This window comes from Grampus griseus (assembly GCF_964374135.1).
Source record: "Grampus griseus genome assembly, chromosome: X".
Classification (NCBI taxonomy): domain Eukaryota; kingdom Metazoa; phylum Chordata; class Mammalia; order Artiodactyla; family Delphinidae; genus Grampus; species Grampus griseus.
In genome coordinates, this window is record NC_138999.1 from 18,605,418 (window position 1) to 18,622,063 (window position 16,646).

Here is a 16,646-nt window from a genome sequence, read left to right on the forward strand (position 1 = left end):
TTTCTCCACCCCCCCAGCTTTATTGAGGTATAATTGACAAATAAAAATTTTATATATTTAAAATATACAACATGATGCTTTTCTATAGCTCTAAGTTGAAAAGTAATCTGCGTTAATGGGAAATTATGATATTTTAGATATTACTTATAAATACAATTTATAATAATATAGGTTATATTTATATAACACGAATTATACCGATATCAATTGGAATAACTTACTGGGTGATAGAAAATTATTTAAATTATCTATTTTCAAAGAAAATGGTTTACTTTGTACATGCAAAAGATTATATATATAACATGCTAGAACACATAAAGTTACAAAGTATATAAGAAAACATATGAGAAAATAAATATACGTTTATGAACCCACCACCTGTCCAAGAACTGGAACGTTCCTGATGTCAGTGCCTCTGTCTGCACTCCTCCTCAGTTTCCTCCTCCTCACCAGTTACGTAACCACTATTCTGATTTTTGTGTTTATTATTTTCTTGTATTTTGAAAAATAAATTTTAAACCATATGTATCCCTAAGCAATATACTGTTTATTTTTACTTATTTTTAGCATAATAAAAATGGTATTATATTGCATGCAATCTTAAGCAATTGTGCTTTCATTCAACATGTTTTTAAGATTCATCCAGGTAGCATGTGGCAGTAGGTTTTTCATTTTCACTGCTCTGTAACATTCCATGTGTGACTGTACCCCAGATTACTTATCTGTTCTACAGACCTAAGCGTTCCCCTTTCCCCCAGTTTTTGCTATTATGAACTACGTTGCTCTGAATATTCTCATACATGTCCCCTGAAACAAGTGTTCGGGGCATATGCTAGGAGTAGAATTACTGGCTTGTGGAGTATGCAAATATTCAACTTTACCAGATGACACCAAATGTTTTCCAGAGTGAGTGTTCCAAAGTACAGAAGTGTTTTCACCAGCTCTCATTTTCATCACTTCTTGGCATTGGTAGACAAAATTTTCATCAATCTGGTGAATGTAATAGATCAGTTCTTATGCTAAACAAGGCACTGAGGTAGACTCCTCAGCAGTGCTTCCACACTGGCTATCCAATGTCAGTGAATACTCACTGCTCTTGGGGTGTTTAAATCCTGCCTCCAGGATTCACCCCTGCTCAGCCTGTTTCTTTCTGGGGAGAGCTGATCTTATCAGAGGTTTACTGAGGGAGCAGCCATTTCAGGGTAACCCAGTGGTTTCTCTAAAGCTCATGAGCAGAGGGGGTTTGGAATGAACAATTTGAAGCAGTATTTTAATTAAGAGATTCAAGCTGTTTCTGTTTTCCTAATGACCAGTGCTTGCTCTCATTGTAAATTGCATTCCCAGGCAAGATGACAAGGAATCCTGTGGGTGACATTTTTTTCTCCCTCCTTTCTGATTTTCCGGACTATAAATTAAGACAGGTGGAGTTCCTTATACATTTCCCCACTGGGTTTCCTGGGACTCCCCCCAGCCCCCAAGTACCACCTTTTTGCTTCACTGAAGAAGTGAAAAATGGAGGTGATTTTCTAAAATGAACATCTTTATTGATTAGGGGCTGATTCTGACAGCATGTGGCCATCTGTTTAATTGGGTTTCACATCTAAGATGTAACTATACTTAGTAACGTGATTTATGAGAATTTCATTCAGTTCACATTATCATTTTCTGATTTATGCCATTTAAGTCAGCTTCTGCATGCAGTAGAGACTTGAGTAGAAAATAGAAAAACCTGTAGGGTTTTTGTTTGTTTATTTGTTTGTTTTGGCAAATCCATGCCTATATGTGAAACCCTATGATTTGTGGTGATCTTTCAATGTTAGATTTTTGCAGGGTGGTTATAGCTTCTTATTTTTCTACCCTTGTCAAGCTGGGTAGCAATGTCTTCAGACACAGAGTGTAGTGTGAAATAATGATGATTTAAGTCTGCTGTACGGGGAGTTATACTCAGGAGCTGTTGCAGAATTTAATTATATTTGACCTGATAAGGTGGTTAAACAGGAAAACAAGGAGCTGAGGTTATTGGTGCCTAAGCTTGTGCTTCCCTAACCCTGTGATAAATGCAAAGCTGGTCCTCCTGCGTTTATTTTATTTTATTTGGCCATGCTGCGTGGCATGCAGGATCTTAGTTCCCCGACCAGGGATCGAACCCGTGCCCCTTGCAGTGGAAGCGCGGAGTCGTAACTGCTGGACCTCCAGGGAAGTCCCAGGTCTTCCTGCTTTTAGTAGGAAGACATAAGCTCGATGGGAGACCTTGAGTGCCACTGATTTAGTTGTATGACCTTGGTCAAGGTGTTTCTCCTTCCTGACCCCTCTTGTCCTCATCTGTCACATGTTGAGGTTACCCAGTCCACAGAGTTTTTGGTAGGATTTAACAAGATCAATTTGAAAAGTGCCAGCATATCGTCAAGGTCAGCGTTTTGTATATCAAAAACTGGCACGCCCGCCACTAATGCCTGGGATAGCCAGTCTGTCACAGGATACACAGCGTGTATATGAAGATTGTGGGAGGGGCGTATTTTGAACTTTTGTTCTCAGAAGGTTTTATACATTAAAACAATATTTTTGTACATTAAACAATTACGACTCATTTGGAAAAGTATTTGGCAGTTTGTTGATGTCTCCTATCACCCAGAAATTCCACTCTTGATAAGATGGATGGATCCTGATGCCCACCAGGAGACATGTACACCATGTTCATAGCAGCAAAAGTCTGGAAAGAACCTAATTTCCATCAACAGAAGAGTAGGTAAATAAATTGTGCTGTATTCATACAATTGAATATTGCACAGCACGGGAAAAGAACGAAGTGCTCCATGCTGCAGTGTGTAAGAATGCCGCTGACTTAATGGTGAGTGAAACACTGCGTGGTTCCATTCGTATGAAGTTCAGGAACAGGCAAACAAATCTGTGATCTAAGTGATAAAAGTTAAAATAATGGCTACCTTTGTTTTGGGGGGTATTGACTGAGAGGGGGCATAGGAAACATTACCTTGATCTGGGAGGTGGTTGCACAGGTGATACTTGTGTAAAACACTCACTGTGTTCTACCATTAAAATTTGTTCCTTTACTGTATGTATGTAACACCTCAACATAAACAGTAATACCCCCATTCTCCCTTAAAGATTTTTAGAATAGCGTGTAGCATGCATAGACATTTGGGCTTATGACAGTTCACCTCAGGCCAAGCTGCCAGAGGTGTGGACGAGGGATCGGCAAATGTTCTCTATAAAGGGCCAGATAGTAAATATTTTTGGCTTTGCAAGCCATATGGTCTCTGTTGCAAATTCTCACCTTTGCCATTGCAGCCATAGACAATTCATAAACAAATGAGTGCGGCTGTGCTCCCGTGAAACTGTTTACATGGCTGTAGTTTGCCAATCTGTGATGTAGAGCACTGTGAGAGGATGGGATCTAGGGACCCTCATAGCGTGTTTCTGACCCAGCTTCCAAAGTACTTTGGATCTAATCAGGTGGTCTTACGGGAGGCAGGAGGGTGAGCCTGAGGGGAGAGCCGCTTACATTTGGTTTTCATTTCCGCTAATATAGACTGGTCTTTAGAATAAAATTCATTTCATGTTTTCAGTATCAATGTGTATCTGCATAGTGCCTTATAACAATATTAGTTTTTTATCTTCGTAGGTCTCAAATCATATCAAGGAATTATTTTAAGCAAACAAAACCTTGGCTTGAAAACAAGCAAGGCCTAAGGGCTAAAACCAATGATTTTTTATTATCTTTGCTCTTATACACAAGGGATTTAGTTGCCTCAGTTTAATCACAGATACTCTGCTAAGGAAGATAAGCCTTTGTGCAGAGGCTGGGCTAACGCTGGCATCTAACTATAAAATTAATCCTGAAATCAAGCATAGATTTGTTTTGCTGTTAGGGAAATAACTGTGTTTCAGACTGGTAGAACTTCTCATACTTTGCTGACTCTGCCTAAAACCATAAAGTAGAAGCCAAGTTAGCAAATACTCACCTGTGGCCTCTACTGGACTTTAATGAAATTAAATCCCTGAATGCACTTGACAATCTATTTGAGTAGAATTGGAAAATAATCTCCCATAGTTTTGGAGCTACAAGGAAGGAAACTTAAGTGGCCACCTAATCCAGACTTCTCATTATCTAGAAGAGATCCTGACAGAGCAATTCTTAGTAATTTTTTCGCCTTATTCACTTAATATTTATAGAGCCCCCAGTGATTCTCGCTTCCCGTGTGTTCACACCCCTGTGTAGTCTCTCCAACACTGGATAAGGCTGACCTCTGTAAGTAATAGGATACTGTGGAAATGACAGGGTGTGACTTCTGAGGCTGGGTCATAAAAGACATCTGGCTTCTGCCTTGCTGTCTTGGATTGATCTCTCTGGGGGAAGCCAGCAACCATGTCATGAGGGCCCTCAGGGAGCTGGTGGAGAGGGCCACATGTGAAGGACCTGAGGCCTCCTGCCCATGACCAGCACTGTGTGCGCATGCCATCTTGGAGGCGTATCCTCCAGTCCAGCCAAGCCTTCAGGTGATTGCAGCCCACGCTGACATCTTGACAGCAACCGCTTGAGAGACCCTGAGACAGACCACACAAATAAGCTGCTTCCGAATTCTTGACCCAGAGAAACTGTGAGATAGTAAATGTTTATTGTTTTGAGCCACTATGTTTTGGGATCCTTTGTTATATAGCAAGAGATAAGTAATACAGACATTACAACTTTCCAGGTACTGAGTTCAGTGCTAGGTTTTTAATACGGTATGGTGTAGTGGTTAAGAGTGTGGGCTTTGATTTTGAACCCTGGCTTGGCCACTGATAACTTGCAACCTTGGGCACGTTACTTAACTTCTTTAAGCCTCAGTTTAATTATCTATAAAATGGAGATAATAGTAGTGACTATCCTATAGGGTTGTCGTGAAGATTCAAGGTGATAATATATACAAAATGCTTGGAAGAGAAACTGGTTTGTAGTAGGTAGTCAATAAATCTTAGCTGTTAGGATTCCTTGCTTTTGAGAAGCAGGGAGAGACAGACTTGTTACCAGTCATTTATAAGACATCATGGTGAGTGTGCAACAGAAGGCTGTGCAGTGCATCCTGGGAGCCACGGAGCAGTGTGTTAACTATCTAGGGGAGTGAAGGTTGGCTTCACGGTGAAAATGGCATTTGAGTGGGCTTTGAAAGGAGAAAAATTCTGTAGGCAAAGTAGGTAGGTTGGGACATGCAGAAGTACTGGCTGGTGCAAAGGCAACACACGCGGAGCATGGAGCAGGAACGGGTGGTGAGATGCTCACAGTTGCTGGGGCACAGACTGCATGTGGTAGACGGGGGATGGGGCAGAAGGCATGACGCGAGGTGAAATGTAGCAGAAGTAGATGAGGACCTTGTAAGCCATACTGAGGAACAGGCCATAGGGAACTGGTATAGTTTTCTTTGAGAGGCAGGAAACTTAATTTTTGGTTCCTTGGTCTTAGTCTTAAAGATCATGGCTTGGAAGATCATGGCTTGGAGACGGGAAAGATTGAGACCCCCTATGCCAGCTAGGAGTTTGGCAGGTGGTTCAAGAGAAGGATGGGGAGGGTCTAAACCTAGGCAGTGGCAGCGGTGAGGGGAAATAGGGAATGGGTAAGTTAAATCCCAAAAGATTGTTCTCAAATAATTGTGTAGTGATAATACAGGTAGTTTCCCAACTTTTCCACTGATGCTTTGAAGGACTCCCATAAAATGGAGAGCATAATTGCGCTGTGCAGCCATTCTTCACTGAGAACCATTAATGTGCCAAGCATTGTGCTGGATACTTTAGCATATGTTGTCTCTAATCTTCAGTAGGTCTATCTATAAGCTTGATACTATGGGTCATTTTACAGAAGAGGAAACTGAAGCTCAGGGAGGCCAAGTAACGTGCAAAAGAGCACACAACTAGTAAGTTGCGGAGATGGGAGTATAACCCAGCTTCTCTGATTATGTGCTCTAGGTCTTCAGCCTACACTGTTCAGTGCCAGATAAGAAATGTGAGAATTACATGAAATGATACGTGTGAACACACTGTGAAAAAGTTGAAAGCATGGTATAATTGTATGTTAGAGTAATCATTATATTCTGCCCTCACCCGTGTAGTGGGGGATTGTTTGTTTGGTATGGAAACAAGATATTATGGGATGTGGGGACAGCCAGGGGATGAGGATCAGAAGGTCAGGCGGTCTCCAGGTCATGCTGATTTCATGTCTTAAAGGGCTGTCGCATCAAGCAGCAGTTGATTATTGCCGTCTCTAAGAGTGCTGTTCTCTGCAAGCCCTTTGGCTATGCCCGTGATCTCCTTCCATCCTTGGATTCCGATGGGGTGGGGACGTTATTTGAGAGATTTCATAAGCTACCTTAACAAGAATATTTTGAGCTACTCTCCCAAAACGTTGTCCTTCACAAAATTTACTCTGAAATTTAAAAAAAATTTGTTAAGTGAGTTGAAGTTAAGTCATGAGCAAAGTTCAAATAGTTTGCAGAATTGCCACATGATGCACTTGGCAAGGTTGTGGGACACCTGCTACAACTATTTTCAGATGCTCTTGTCCTGGTCTAGTCAAGGACTCTGGACGCCCTAATACAGCCCCATGTCTCTAAGGCCCGACCAAGGAGGCGGCTGAGAATGACATTCTGGGTAGTGCCACCGAGGGACAAGCTGCCTTTCAGTGGGAAGCCCTGCAGTCTCATGGCATTCCTGTAACTGTTGAGTCCCAGGACCGATGCCTGGAGGGACGCATTTACCACCTGCTGTGCACTTGTGAAAACACTCTCGTGGGGCAGGACGCACGCTGTTTCCAGGCAGAGGACTGGGCAGGTTCGCTGCAGGGCTGGTAGCAGAAAGCACAGAATGGCTTTCAGGGTCAGTTTGATTCAAGAGGTGGGGGGTGAGTGGGACACACACTGGGAGCGACCTGGCTGTGAGCCCAAGTGAGCAGAGCATCAGGAAGCTGGAAAGGAGCCATGGCCAGGGAGTCAGGGAACAGTCTCACTAATTGGTCTTGAAGGTCACAGTCTCACTTGTCCTCCCTTGAAAAAAATCAATTGTCTTTGACCCTTAATACAAAAGTAGTTCACATTTACTGTGGAAAATCTAGAAAATTTTAGATAAGCTAAAAATATTTTTAAAGTTAATCATAATTTAAAAATAGCTACAGTTAATAATTTTGTTGAATCTCTCTCAAACTTATGTTTATCTACATACTTAAAAATTGAAATTAACTATGGACTCGTCCAGTTAAACTGTTTTTTCCCACTGAAAGTTGTAACAAGTATTTTTTTCATTTGTCACATATTCTTCTAAGTTACCATGCAGAGTATTCCACCATATAAAAGCACCTTACTTTCTTTAATTTCCTACCGAAAGACGTTAAGGCTGTTCCACTATTGTTAAAAAAAACCCCAAAACTCTGTGATGAGTTTTGCGGCTAAGTCTTTGTGCAAATCTGAGACTCTTCTTTAGGGTAGATTCCTAGATGTGGAGGAATTGCTGAGTCAAATGGTATGCTCAAGTAAAGGGATTTAAAAATATATATTATCCTACTTCTCTTGAGAAAAGTGGTACCAATTTATATTTTCACTAACAATAGATGAGATGGGTTTCTTTTACCATCGTAAAAGATACTGTTAGGCATCGTAAAGATACTGTTGGAGGAGATGAATAGAGACTCAGTTTTTTTCTTTTTCGGTCTAATTGATAAGGGGAAAATGTTAGTCACATTTTCATTCTTGAGACCATTATCTCACCCCCAGATATGGCTCAGTGACCCTACACAGGCATTTGTTGAGCATCTGCTGTTTTCCCAGGCCTGGACTGAACATCACTTCCTCTAGTGTCAGTTTTGAATACCTAGGACAGCAATTGTGTGCATGAAAGGACTTGTTGGTACGTGAGTAGAGTATGAGATACTGAGCTGCATAGTGGTTCTCAAAGTGTGGCCCCTGGATCAGCATCACCTGTGATAAATGGGCTTTACCTGGTCCCATCCGTGACCTACCAAATCAGAAACTCTGGGGGTGCGCCCAGCAATTTATGTTTTAAGAAGATTTTAACCATCAAATCTCCAATAGATGCTGAAATTCGAGAACTGCTGAGCTATAAAATTGCAGTTCAAATGCAAAAGAGGTCAAACTTGGTTGGGTAAAGGTAAGGAGGCTAACTTGTCCTGGTTTGCCTGGGACTGTCCCAACTTTAGCACTGAAAGCTCCACATCCCAGGAGCCCCTTCAGGCCTGGGCAGACAGGGATGGTTGGTTATGCTGGTAAAGAAGAAGGGGTTCTCTATGTTGCAGCCTGGAGGTAATTCTGGCAGGAAAAGAATAGAAGAGCCCGAAGAGTAGATTTCAAGACGGAGGGCAGATTTTAGAAGCTGCTTTCAGCTCGTCAGTTCTAGGCTGATAGATCTGGTGGCAGGAGGTTACCTGCAGGAAGCCGGCAGATGGCTAGGGCATCTTGCTGGATCCCTTGACATGAGTCACAGCTGTTAGAACTTGATATTTTCTGGAAAGGGGAGGGTTGGCATTCACCAAATTACTGCAAGATGCCAAATTGAAAAAAAAGCCACTATTAATCTTAGCAGTGAGATGACAATGAAATCCCTTTACAGCAAAAAACATAACCAAAAGTGCTTTGTAACTGCAGCAATTTCCATGTCCCTACTGATGGCCCCCTAGATTCTAGAAGAATGGTATCTGGCTTATCTGATTATAAGAACTAATCCTGAATAAGATGTAACACTCATTCTCTCTTAGAGTGAGCATTCATCCTGGATTTTCCAAAGCAGTTGCAATTAAAACTGTTTTTGTCCTTTTGTACAATCATAATTTATAAGCCGTGTAAAATTTCAGTTTTGAAAGAATAGTCTGCAAAATTATAATAAAAATATCTAGTCATATGTTATGAGCACAGTGTTGAGGAGCAGTGAAGAGAGGAGAATGAGACAGGAGGGCTAATTTATATACATCAGTTATTTTTCCTAAACCAAGGTTTCTGAACTTGTTTGCATATTAGAATCATCTGGGGAACTTTGAAAACATACTGCTGCTCAGGGCTCCATCCCAGACACTGTGGCTTGATAGGTCTGGGGCAGGGGCTTGGACATGGGTATATTTTTAAAAACCTCCCCGAGGGATTCTAATGTACAGTTGGGGTTGAGAATCCTTATTCTGATTGAAGCCAGTGGGTCTCAACTAGGAGATGCACCGAAATAACTGGGGGCCTGTTGAAAGCTCTGGTCCCTACTGATCTTACAAATTTTTTACCCATTAGCATACACACGTGTACAGATAACCCCTTTTCCAAAACACGCCTATGCGTCTACTCCCGTGTATCCAGTATTTCTTTACTGACTTTAAAAGACATTTCAATTAAAAATACACTTTTAGAGAGCTTTGGTATCAGTTCATCTTCGTGTTTAGATTTTGCAAAATGGAATTTTTTTTCTAGTTACGTCCTTTCCCCCTCACTGGATTGTAGGTTCTTTGAGGACATTTGTATGTTCAAAACTTACCTGAGTGGCTTGGAACATCATAGGTGCTCAGTAAATGTTAGTGGTCACTGGTTATTTATGGAAGTTGCATCATCATAACCAAACCAAACTTCTCCCAGTAGTTTTTATGATGGTATTTAAATATATTAACATCTCTAAAATTAGAGTCATAAACTATGTTCACTTAGTGAACTATAGAACTTGGAGCTATTGGGCAGGACAAATAAAATAAACAAGTCAGCAGAATTAACTACAGGTGAATCTCACCAGGAAGTATAATAATGTTGCTAAGATGGCACATCAGCAGTAAGCCTTGGAATGTAGATTGATACATGGATTAGTTCAGTAATATAAGCATATACTTAATGCTTTTGAAAATAACTGTCATGACATGTACTAGAATAAAGTCACATTAATACACCAATAAATCCATGCAAAAGACCAAACATTCTGTTATTTGACAAGACTAATAATATAATACAATGTATTGATACAGTCAGCCCCTCAATAAAAGTATGACAAACACCCATAGTGATACACACTCAATGGAAAACCGAAGTACCTCTCTGGGGAAAGCACCTACAGCAAATATGGAAACAGATTTAATTAAACACTTGAGTGTGCACATTGGCCTACACATTCTCAAGCCCATTGGATTCTCCTTTAGAACCTCCCCGCTGTCAACTTCTTTTGGACTGAATTTACTTTGTCATTGGCCCCTGGCTGTGCCACTTCTGCCCCTGAGGCCGCTGGAGAGATCCTAACTGAACAAATTCAAATAATGCTACTTCCTTCAAAGGAGTCAAAAGAGAGACTGAATTTGAGTGAACTGCTCCCAAATTTAGATGGAATTTGAGTTGCCTTGCACCATACAGTTGGCCCTCCATATCTAAAGGTTTCATCCGAAGGTTCAACCAACTGAGGATTGAATTCCACCCTTGGATATGGAGGGTATTAGTAAATTTTCAAACGTTTGATGGAGAGAAAGGGAAGAAGCAGGTGCTCTGGGTTTTGAAGACTGGTATTGAAAGTTGGAGGTCTCCCATCTTGTTAAATCTGACCAAACACGGAAACAACATGTTTCCAGTCTGACTACAGTTGTCTTAAAGTTGTCAACTACAGTTGACACTTACAAATCACCATTTGTAAGTGTCAATATATAAAAAACAAAACCCCAAACTTACAAGTAACAAAACGTTGGAAGAAAATGCTTTCAGAATACTTGCCACATGATAACTTTCTTGAACCACACACTTATGGATATGGAACTTAAAATTAATGTGGCAGTTATGTGAAAGCATACAAAGAGTGTAGGGAAAAGAGATTATCTTCATTCAGTATTGTTAGGACCAAAGGACTCTGATCTAAATCAGTATTTTGTGTGATTTTCTCTTTGTAGCATATGCCATAAAACCATAAAAGGGAAAATATCCTACTTTTATTCCTTGGTGTTACGGAGGGCTAAGAGGACATAGGGTGATGGAATTTGCATGAAGCTAGACAGAGCTTTTCATCTTGTTAATATTTGCATTCTGATTAAGAGTTTATTGAAAAAAATGTGCAAACTTCAAAACCGCACTAGCTCGGCCATGATTGTAAGGGAATGGAACCAACAGAGTACCTAATCTAGAAGGTAAAGGAAAACCAGAACTTGAATAATGGAACATAGCCCCATTCTGGTATTGAATATGGAAACTTCAAGGAGTAGCACATTGGTAGTACTAATAGTGTCGTGTAATGTTTTAGACTTTGGCTAACACGCACTCATAGTTATAGGTAATGTTTAACCCCAGTCACCGTTTAGAGTTTCACAAAGTGCAGATTCCATTCACTCAACAAATATTTATTGAGTGATTACCACGTGCCAGGCATTGTTTTGGAGATATTGCAGTGAGAGAGTGGTAAAAATAAAAGTCCTTTTGTTATGGAGCTTGCATTCCAGTTGGGGAAAGACAGACAATACTTTATAAAGGATAAGTAAAATTTAGAGTATCATAGATGGTGGTACTATGATGAGCTATAAAGCAAGAAAGGGGGGTAGAATAATACTTTCCTCCTTTAAAAAGCACTAGGGAAGGCCTTAATGAGAAGGAGGTGACATTTGAGTAAATATCTGAAGCTAGTTTTGTACATAGTAGTGGGAAGTTCTGGGCTGGGGGGGAGAGGGGTGGGAAAAAAGGGAAATTATTAATTTTTTCCCCATCTCTCCATACAGTTTGAACTCTCTATACCTGAGGCTATATGTTTGTTTTCTTAGGTCTGAGCTGTGGGACAATGGGCTAATTCTGTTTTTTTCCTCTATATTCGCCTCTACTAAAAAACCTAATTAATGTGATTTTACACTAGTAAAATGGACACTGAAACCCAGACACACTGAGGCATTTAACTTTTCCTGGAAAGATACAGCTGCAGTTAGGATATAACTTTATGACTTTAAAGACCGACTAGTTGAACCTGACCCACTGAATGTGATCAGTTGTTTGGCAGTTGTGTCCTAAACAAAAGCACTCTATGGTCACCATTTTGCTAAGATTCCAACTAGGTTAGTCAGTATTCATTGATAGAGTTATGAGAAATGCCAGTAGAAACAAAAGGCTGACCCAAGTAGAAAGCCTAAAGCAGGCCTTGTGATTTTCCTACACACAGATTTGAGAAAGAGAATTTTTTGCTACCAAAGAGTGAGGTTGTTACAACATATAGATACCAATATTTTCTTTTGTCAGAATGTTAGTGTTTGGAATTATTTAACCACAGTCTGTATTTTTGCTTGAAATAGGAATTTGCTGGTATTGACAAATGTATGAGCAAAAAACTACTATGTAAGCTTAGTTAACTATAAACTGTTTGGAATAACCTTTAGAAGAAATTTCTGTAATACACACACCTGTTATCTCTAAAAGAGTTCATTTTATTTTCTTAAATATTTATGTATTTATTTATTTATTTTTGACTGTGTTGGGTCTTCGTTGCGGCATGCGGGATCTTTCTTTGTTGCGGCGCACGGGCTTCTCTCTACTTGTGGCTCACGGCCTCCAGAGCGCACGGGCTCGGTAGTTGTGGCGCGCGGGCTTAGTTGTCCTGCGGCATGTGGGATGTTAGTTTCCCGACCAGGGATCAGACCCACGTCCCCTGCATTGGAAGGCGGATTCTTAACCACTGGACCACTAGGGAAGTCCCTAAAAGAGTTCATTTTAATTATACAAGTTGATTACCTTTGATTAATCAATATTTAAAACATTACATTTATGTCCAAAGCCCCTTTAACCACCCACCACCCCAAATCCCATTTAGCTCCAAGAGGTAAGTAACCACTATGACCACTTTGGTATGTATTTTACAGACCTTTTCTGTGAATTTTCATACATATACTCAAACTGATAGGATAGTTATCTTAAATATATAAATGGCATTTATATATCTATATCTATGCCTTGCTTTATTCTAACAGCATTTGTTCGAGAGTTTCCCACGCTAGAATATGGAGACCTGCCTCTTTCTTTTCATTTGCTGCACAGCAGTCCATAATATGGTTATACCATCATTAACTCATTCCCCTCCTGTTGAACATCTAGGTTGTTGCACACTTTCCTCAGTTACAGCAATGCAGCAATAAACATATTTAGCCATAGCACCACAGTGCATGACAGCCAGTGACTGGGCCGTGGTTCTTGAAGTGTGGTTCCCAAACCATCAGCATCACATCACAGGGGAACTTGTTAGTGATGCAAATTCCTAGCCACCTCTCTGGACCTACTGACTCAGAAGCTCTGAGGGTGAGGCCCAGCAATCTGTTTCAGTAAGTCCTCCAGGTGATTCTGATGCATGACAAAATTTGAGAACCGCTGGTGGGAATATATATGTGTACATATACACATAGATGTGTATATACGTAGTCAGTTCTGCTGTAATGCGACATGTGGTCCTAAACATCACTGCACTATGCAAAACTGTGCAATAAAAGCCACAAGGCTTATGGGACAAATGGGGCTGGGGCACAGCAATCAAAAACTATCAGTGACACGTGAAAACAAAAGCTAGGAGCCTAATAAAAACTATAGCACGGTTTTACACGTGTTAAATGGGTAAATACATAAACTCTACAGTAAATATGGTGCTTTCCCTTAAAAAAAAGACCTGACGTTTGCTTGGGGAAGTTGGCATTGGAGGGCCTGCAGCTTGTGAGTTACTGTGTAGTGGTGGAAGGAGATTTATCTGAAAAGTTTTAACACCAGATGTGGATGGGTAGGGCTTCTAACACATGGGGGACAGAGGTAGCTGGTCCATGTTGGGATGTGTGCATTTTGTGTACTCTTAAGCAGCTCAGTTCATTTGGGTGCAGTTTTCTGCTTTCATCTAGCATTTCTCATGGACAAAATTGTGCATAAGAAAATGTGAAATTGGAGTTACGTTCCAGTCTTTTCCCTGCTACTTCAATCATGTTGGAACAAATTTACCTTTTCAATACAAGCGTTATAGCAGACCTGACTCTATATACCTATGCATACATTTACACATGTAGTACACATAAAAGGACTCATACGTGACAGAATGCTGTATTTACACTTAATATTTTTTTGCTTAATAATATCTGTTAGAGCCTTTTCCTTATCAGCCTGCAGTTACTCATTTTTTTAAATGGCATTTAAAGCATTGAGAGATGACTAAATTGCTTTCCAAAATGCTTGCAAGAATTTATATTCCCACCAACATGCTTCCTACACCCTGGTCAGTATTATTAAATTTATGAATTTTTGCCAGTCCGATAGTTAAATTTCTCTTTCCTCCCTCTCCTTCCCTCTCTCCTATCTCTCATGTTCATATGTATGCGTACATATATACACACACACACTTACATTGTGAGGAATGTCTCCCATAAATATACTGGTAGAAAAAGGAGCTTGAAAAGTGTGAAATAGGTGGTGAGGCAGTGCTGAAATGGGAAGAAGAGGAGATAAAATGGATATGCAAGAAAAGATAAGAAAAGCCTATTAAAAAGGGAGAGGAAAAGAAAAAGAATTCCCTTTCCATTTATTTAATTATTTTTCACTTCTACCTTTGCTAAATAGAGCTCATTCGCTTTATGAGATAAGATATTGAGTTGGCCCTGTTGGGATTTGATCTATCACTCTTGCCAGTTGACATCTCCAAAAATGCAGCTTAAACAGTTAATCCATTCACTTCAGCAGAATGGTCCTAAGGGCATCAGATTCTTCTGTTGATCAGTGTTGGGTTCCATGGCCCTGACAAGCTGCGAAGATACAGCTGATCAGGGGAGTGTGATGGCTGCGGTCTGCGAGTCTGGGGCCTCTAACAGCAACAGCGGCAGAAAGGAGGCTCGTGCAGGTGTCAGATGTTTTCCTGTAAAGGGGTTGGCAATGAACATAAATGCTTCCAACTGGGCACATTACCAAGCAGGAAAGCCATAATGATTTAATAATTAAGTCACATTGGTCTATGATCATTGTTCTTATTGGGAAATATCATTGCTTTTTGGTGATATATTATGTGAGACAGAATTTTCATATAAAAACTGTGATTTGCATATATATGTAATATATATTTGCATATATATATCCAAGTCAGAATGACTTACTAAAAGTAATCACCAAAAAGATGATGGAATATTGATATAAAGATGCCAAAGATATTTAAGAAAATGTGGAAATTATGAAGATTAATATGACATTGCCCCTCCAGAGTCAGATGCATTTTCCTTTATGTGAAAGCAGCAGGAAGAGAGAGGACTACTAGCTGGATCCAGCTCTGTTTTACAATTAGGTTTTTGCACGCTGAAATCTCAAACTATGATATTATTAAAAAAATATAAATAATATATGTATATGAATTACATAGAATTAATATTTCACTTCTAAATTAAGAATGTGCTTTCCTACCCTCACTTCTCGTAGTGTCCTGTCTTGGAGGAGAGGTAGACAGATTGTTGAGAAGGAGAGAGGGAAGATAAAACATTTGAACTCTTATAAAAGAGCTTTTAGTCTCCAGCAGCTTTGAGCAGTGGCTCTGGAGCAGGCAAGGATGTTGCAGAAGGTATCTCTCTCTCTCTGTCATTTTCTTTGTTACTATTCTTTGCATTCCCAGTTGTGATGGCTTGTAAGTGCAGCTCCTAGGATCAACCCCAGGGAACAAAATTTAGTGGTGACTTGCAATGGCACAGCAAAACAAGGCATTTCTCCCACTCATCTGCACCCAGGGCCAGCTACATAATTTGTGGGGCTTAGTACAAAATGAAAATATGGGGACCTCTTTTTCAGAAAGCAGGAAAAAGTGCTGTAAAGGGGCTAAAATATATAGCTTTGTCCTGTCTTCTACAGCCTTTCTTTCTCTAGACTTGTCACAGTATTTTTAATTTGCTATTTAATACCATTGTAAGTTGTAAGAAAAATTAAAAATTTAAATCATCAGCGTAATTTTACCATTCATCTTTATATTGTGCAATGCCAAAACAAATACAGATATAAGAACTTTTCTTTAAACAATATTTATTTATTTATTTATTTGGTTGCTCTGGGTCTTAGTTGTGGTAGGTGGGCTCCTTAGTTGTGGCTCGAGGGCTCCTTAGTTGTGGCTCGCCAGCTCCTTAGTTGCAGCATGTGGGCTCCTTAGTTGTGGCATGCAGCCTCCTTAGTTGAGGCATGCGAACTCTTAGTTGCAGCATGCATGTGGGATCTAGTTCCCTGACCAGGGATCGAATCCAGACCCCCTGCATTGGGAGCATGGAGTCTTATCCACTGTGCCACCAGGGAACTCCCCAGATAAAAGAACTTTTAACTTAGATGTAGAATTGACGAAATTGTAGTTTATATTTTCTAGCTTGTACATGAGTATGTATTTTCTTCTTGCCAGAACAGTGGAAACACTGCATAAAACTAACTCAGTTGGTTTTACTTCATTTCTTATATACATGTACATTCTACCAACACTCTCTACCTTTGGCTTACTGATGAGTAAGAAAGGACTGAAAGGAAAAGAAACTATGGGTTGTCCTGTCTTTCCCTTTCCTTCTACGTCATCATTTCGGTATATGTGGTTGACTGATACAGGAGTAAGAAAGAGTATGACAGACTTCCTTGGCCATTCATGTTTCTTAGAATGCCACTGCTGCCCTTTGGTGATCAAAGAAAATTCTGCTTCCAACA

General features: G+C 40.2%; 1 protein-coding gene across 1 annotated transcript in view; it reads left to right on the plus strand.

The window, feature by feature from the left end:
• Positions 1 to 16,646, plus strand: part of PHEX (phosphate regulating endopeptidase X-linked) — a gene marked incomplete at both ends in the record, with an annotated part of 198,507 nt that overhangs the window by 150,277 nt on the left and 31,584 nt on the right. The gene's annotated exons all lie outside the window — the stretch shown is intronic.